This window comes from Pundamilia nyererei, unplaced genomic scaffold, assembly GCF_000239375.1.
Source record: "Pundamilia nyererei isolate P.nyererei 1_Seehausen unplaced genomic scaffold, PunNye1.0 scaffold00100, whole genome shotgun sequence".
Classification (NCBI taxonomy): domain Eukaryota; kingdom Metazoa; phylum Chordata; class Actinopteri; order Cichliformes; family Cichlidae; genus Pundamilia; species Pundamilia nyererei.
This window is the reverse complement of record NW_005187501.1, coordinates 1,084,355-1,089,625: the sequence shown is the minus strand read 5'-3', so window position 1 is coordinate 1,089,625 and position 5,271 is coordinate 1,084,355. Positions and strand designations below refer to the sequence as shown.

The 5,271-nt window shown below is 43.8% G+C and overlaps 1 protein-coding gene across 3 annotated transcripts in view; it reads right to left on the bottom strand.

Annotated features, from left to right (window-relative positions):
• Positions 1-2,721, bottom strand: part of zbtb46 (zinc finger and BTB domain containing 46) — a 60,589-nt gene extending 57,868 nt beyond the window's left edge. For all 3 annotated transcript variants that reach the window (XM_005740448.1, XM_005740446.1, XM_005740447.1), the window contains exon 1: positions 2,433-2,721. The gene's annotated coding sequence lies outside the window, so the exon portion shown is untranslated. The remainder of the gene's footprint in view (positions 1-2,432) is intronic.
• Between the last annotated feature and the right edge of the window lie 2,550 nt (positions 2,722-5,271).

The window sequence follows — 5,271 nt, the reverse complement described above, 5'->3', positions numbered from 1 at the left end:
CACACACACACACACACACACACACACACACACACACACACACACACACACACACACACACACACACACACACACAGAAACACTGACATTCACTGTTCTCAATAATGATACTACACAACCCCACTTTAGGGAAGCAGCCCCACTGGGATGTCATGTCAGGACCCACAGACAGGATTGTGGAAGAAGCTAAGGTGACAGTATGGATGGCATACTGAAATGTGTTTGAATGCCAGAACAGCTGAGGATTGTAGGCATTAAAAGAAGATAATTAGGCTTTCAACTCCTCATGAGGACTTTGCAAAATGTGCATGGCATGCATGCAAACACACAAACACACACACAGACAAGCCTACAGTAATTGAATTACTGAATAAAAGACTTTGGAGGATTTATCATATCAAGCGCCAACTCTTAACTGAGTAGTAGGAAGGACAAAGTAACCAGACAAATCCAGAGAGAGGCCTAAGACAATTTGGAAAAATGGCTTGATGGTCTCTTAATCCCAGAGATCCAGTTAGCTGATGTCAAACAGAGGAAAAGACCTAGATCTAACTGGCATTACAAAGCTATAAGCCAAAAGGGCACGATTTAAATCTGCAGTGTTTTTGTTTGATTTGTGTTAGCACAAAAAAGCCCAAGTATATGTCTTCTCAGCCTTCTCTCGCTGACTTTTGTAACTTGTAACTTTGCTTCTGCCTATTCTGAAAAACAGGCTTTAACTGATGTAGGTTATACATAACAAGATGAAACAATTAAAATAATCTCATGAGGAATAAATCCCAGCGTCAGTCTAAGTTTGTCCTATGTTATATAAAAGTTTGAAATCCCCTGTGATAATGGACAGTGATTAGAGCAATGCATAGATCTCTTTGCTGAGCGCTCACCTGGCTGTGCAGGGGATGCACAACAGCTAGGTGCCCACCGCCGTTTTCTTTACAGAGCGTGAATGAAGTGGGGTTGTTCCCCTCTCACATGGTAAGCATGGTAGAAAATGGAGGAAGACGGAACTGACCGGTTTGAGAGGGCAGACACAGACAGCAGACATACACTGTACCCACAGCGCTGGAGACAGACCGAGCGGGAGAGACGCTTCAGCTTTAATAAACAGAAAACACTTGACGCCACTCTCTTTTCAACTCTCAACGCGGATCAGATGATGATCAGCTGTACCTCAACAATTACAAAAAAGAAAAGAAGAAGAAAAAAAATACCCAAGAGCACCATCTGCAAACAAAATCCCCCCTCTGTCTTGTCTGGTACTCTAGGGTTGGGTGTTGACGCAGCAGAAATTTCCAGCTGGAGAAATCCCCCAAACGGAGGTTAATCGAGGGGAGAAGGAGGAGGGTTTAAGCCCTTGTCTTCCAGACTCAGAGCGCTTTCATTTTGAATCCCCTCCAGACGGCTGTACGGAGCATCACTCGTATTTTCTGGTACGGCGTGTGCGCTTCACAATCCTCCCACACCCCAATCAGTGTGGCGATATCGTGTCATGCTTTTCAAAACTTTGTAAAAAATTTCAGCAGGATCCGGTGGTTTCGTCAAACTCGAGGAGCTGACACGAACCCCAAGAGAAAAATTACGTATGTGTCGGCAAGTGTCACATACACCTGCCTAACCTAAAAGATGGGCTTTTTCGAAAAGTCAAAAGGACACGTTTGACTAAGTGGTGCATGGTTTTTATTCAAAACCAGTCGTAAATTACGCAAACTGGAAACTGCATTTTCTTCCTGCGCGCTAACAATGAAAAAAGTATATTTTACCCATTTTTACTAGTAATATTCATTTGGATTTGAAGCAGTTTGGTAGTATGTTCAAACACATGTGGAAAAACACAGCAAAGTGGACAGGAATAGATTTTTTTTTGGTCTATCTGTTTAATAATTCGCCGCCTAATGTGTGGAATATGGCTTTAATATGCGTATCCATTCAACAAATTACAGCTTCTCCAAATATCAACAAGCGCAATAGACAGCTGGCTGTCACGTATGGAACAGGTAGGCGTACTTTCAGACTGTTGCCTGCTCACTCGGTCGGGTATATCGCTGTCAAAATGCACTCTGCGTGGCTAACATGATGCCGACGGACTAGACTAAAAAGCACTGAGAGAGAGAAAAAAACAGAAAGAAATAAAAAACAGACAGACAGGCCTTCATACAGTAGCTTTTCCGATGGCCAACTACTATAGCGCCACGATTTGTGAAGAGTTGCATTGTGTCATGTCTCCAACCTGTGCGCCCACCAACTATCAGCTGTAGACGCGATGGCTCCGTGAGGCAGAAAACTAATTGTTGGTAAGATAGAGCCTGAAGCCATGGAAATATTGCGATATCCGCCGCGTCTCAATGAAATCTTAAACCTGTTACCAAAGGGAGAGAGGCTGAACGCTGTATTTTTTTAAAGGGCTACTAGTAATATAAGGAAGTCAGACATACCTGTTACCCCATGGGGTCTGGGGTGGACGTGGTGTCGGTCCTTCGGAGTCCAATCTGTTGTGACAGCCTAAGAGAAGAAAGGAGGGGATGTCCAAAGCACTAGGTACTCTCCTTCCTCTCCTCTGTATGCTCTCTGTAAGTCTTATTCCCCGTTTTCTCCAACTCCCCGCTCCTCTTCCTCCACCAGCCCCTTTTTCTTTCTCTCTTTCCCTCCCCTGCTTTTCCGTGTCTTGGTATCAGGAGCCTCCCCCTCCTCCTCCTCTTCTGTGCATGTCTATCTCTCTCCCTCTCTCTCGCTCTCTCTCCCCTTCTCTCAGTTCTAACCCTACACACACACACACTCTCTCTCTCTCTCTCTCTCCGTGTCCCCGTATCTCCTCTCGCTGTCTCTCTGGACAGTCAGGAAATGAGACAGCGTGAATGCACTGTGTGTAGCCTATATCCATTTAATGTGAAATGATTCCGAAACGGATTCCGAAATGATGATAATAATAATAGTAGTAATAATAGTAATAATAATATGCGTTATGATGTAAGCAGTGGGGCTGTGATGAGCCCCCGTGGGTCTTCTAGCTTGTGCGTCTGTTGCCATAGGGCTTAGTAGTGACCGGGGGATTATTGTAACTTACCCCCTCTTGTGGCAACAACAAGAAAACACCGATCAGTCAAGATTTTAAAAACAAAACAAAAACAAGAGTGGCTTTTGCAGTTTGACACAGTTTGACTGGAAAACACCTATGACAGACATGTGATGCTCAGGCCTGCAAGTGTCTCTTTTTTGGCAAAAAGTCAGGGGTAATTCCACTTTCGGCCTGAGCTCTCCTTTTCACACATGATGGATTTTTTCTTCTTCTTCTCATTGCATGCCTTTAAGTTCTGGGGAAAATTATGAGGTGGCAGACATTTAACACAAAAGGTAGGGGGGACATATGTGAGAAGTTCTGTGCTAGTCCAAAACAAACAGTGCATTTATTGGAATGTAGTGTACTTCCCGTTAAAGTACAGGTCTGTATCGGTGGGTTTAGAGTCAACAGATGAAAATTCTCAGACACGGAAGAAGGACTCAGACTTTTTTTGCTGTTGTTATTGGCGTAAAAACGTCAATACAACAATGTAAAAATACTCTGTTACTACTAAAACAAATTCATTCAAAATGCAAAAGCACAGATGTTGCTATTCTGAGGAACATACTCTTAGGAGGTGGGGCTTGTTTGTCTATTTATTTATTTATCTGAAAACTCTTGTTTAGTCCAGCTGGACCTGGAGTCAGATGCTTCCAAAGGGTGTTGAGATAAACTGCAGGTGTCATAAGATCAGGCAGGGCATCGCAGTCCAACTTGTGCTGGCCGACTGGCTGACATGTATTACACTGACTTTCACATTCATAGGTGTGTAGATAGCATTTGGTACAATACAAACTCTGAAACCTGACACTGTGTATTTCTGCTTCAGTTATAAGATTCATCCCAACATCTTCCACTATTCAAACATCCTTTTCATGTGGTATTCTATGCTGTAGAGCTACAACAAATACAAGAGCTGTTTACATCGCATTTTACTATAGACTCACTAATCGCTTTATTAAGTACTGGGTTGGACGCCGTTTTACCATCAGAACTGCATAAATTCTTTCCAGCACCTAGTTGAGTCTTAAGTAGCTTGAACAAGGCGGGAAGGGTGCTCAGAGAGTTTTAGCCCAAGAGCAGCAGATTTGTCATCTGTGCATCCATGATGTGAATCTCCTGTTCCACCTCCTCCCAAAGGTTCTCTGTTGGATTGAGATCTGGTGATTATGGAGGCCAGTCGAGTACAGTGAAATCATTGTCATGTTTAGTTAGATAATCTGAACGTTGTGACGCGGCGTGCTATCCTTCTGGGACCAGCCATCAAAACATGGCTACACTTTGGTCATATAGGGTTCGTCATGGTCAGCAATTGGAGATAAAGTCTGAATTTCAGGAGTGGGACCAATGTTTCCAAACACACTCCTTCCGGTTCTTATCTATATATGTTCCTCCAGTTCTACAAGCTGTTCATTCTTGTTTACATGCCCCACCCACCTCCCCTTTTCAATTCTTTAACTTCTGCACTTCTGTTTAGTACATAGGGATCTGTCAGGCCCGGGAGCAGCCACCAGTCCCCTTCGAGGCCTTCCCCAAACCGCAGCTCAATTCATGTCCAAGCCATTCACCTTTATCTACTAAAATGCTGTCAAACCTAAAATGAGGACGTGGGCCCAGCTGGTGAATAACACTCAGGTAGACTGCTGTGTTTAAATGACACTCAGTTGGTAGTAAGGATTCCAAAGCGTACCAAGAACATAGCAACCACACCAGTACACCACCATCAGCCTGATCCAAGCAGGATCCATCCACGCTTTCATGTTGTTTATGCCATATTACTTACCTACATTTTGAAACTACCATCTGAATGCCACAGAAAAAAATCATGACTCAAACCAGGCAACCTTTTGCCAGCCCTCTATTGTTCAAATTAATTGAGCCGATGGAGCTTAAGCTTCCTGTTCTTAGCTAACAGGAGCAGCCTGTGTGGTTTTCTGTAGCTGTAGCCCATCTTCCATGTGTTGTGCAATCAGAGATGCTCTTCTTCATATTTGTAGTTATTTGAATAGCCACCTCCATCCCCACCCCGCCCTCCCACTCCAGGTTGATGGATGGATGGTTATTTGAATTAGCACTGCCTCCCTGTCAGCTTGAAGCAGTCTCCCCATTCGCCTCTGACCTCTGGCACCAACAAGGCATTTTTATCCCCAGAAAACTGCTGCTCACTGGATATTTTGTAATTTTTTGGACCATTCTCTGTAAACCATAGAGAAGGT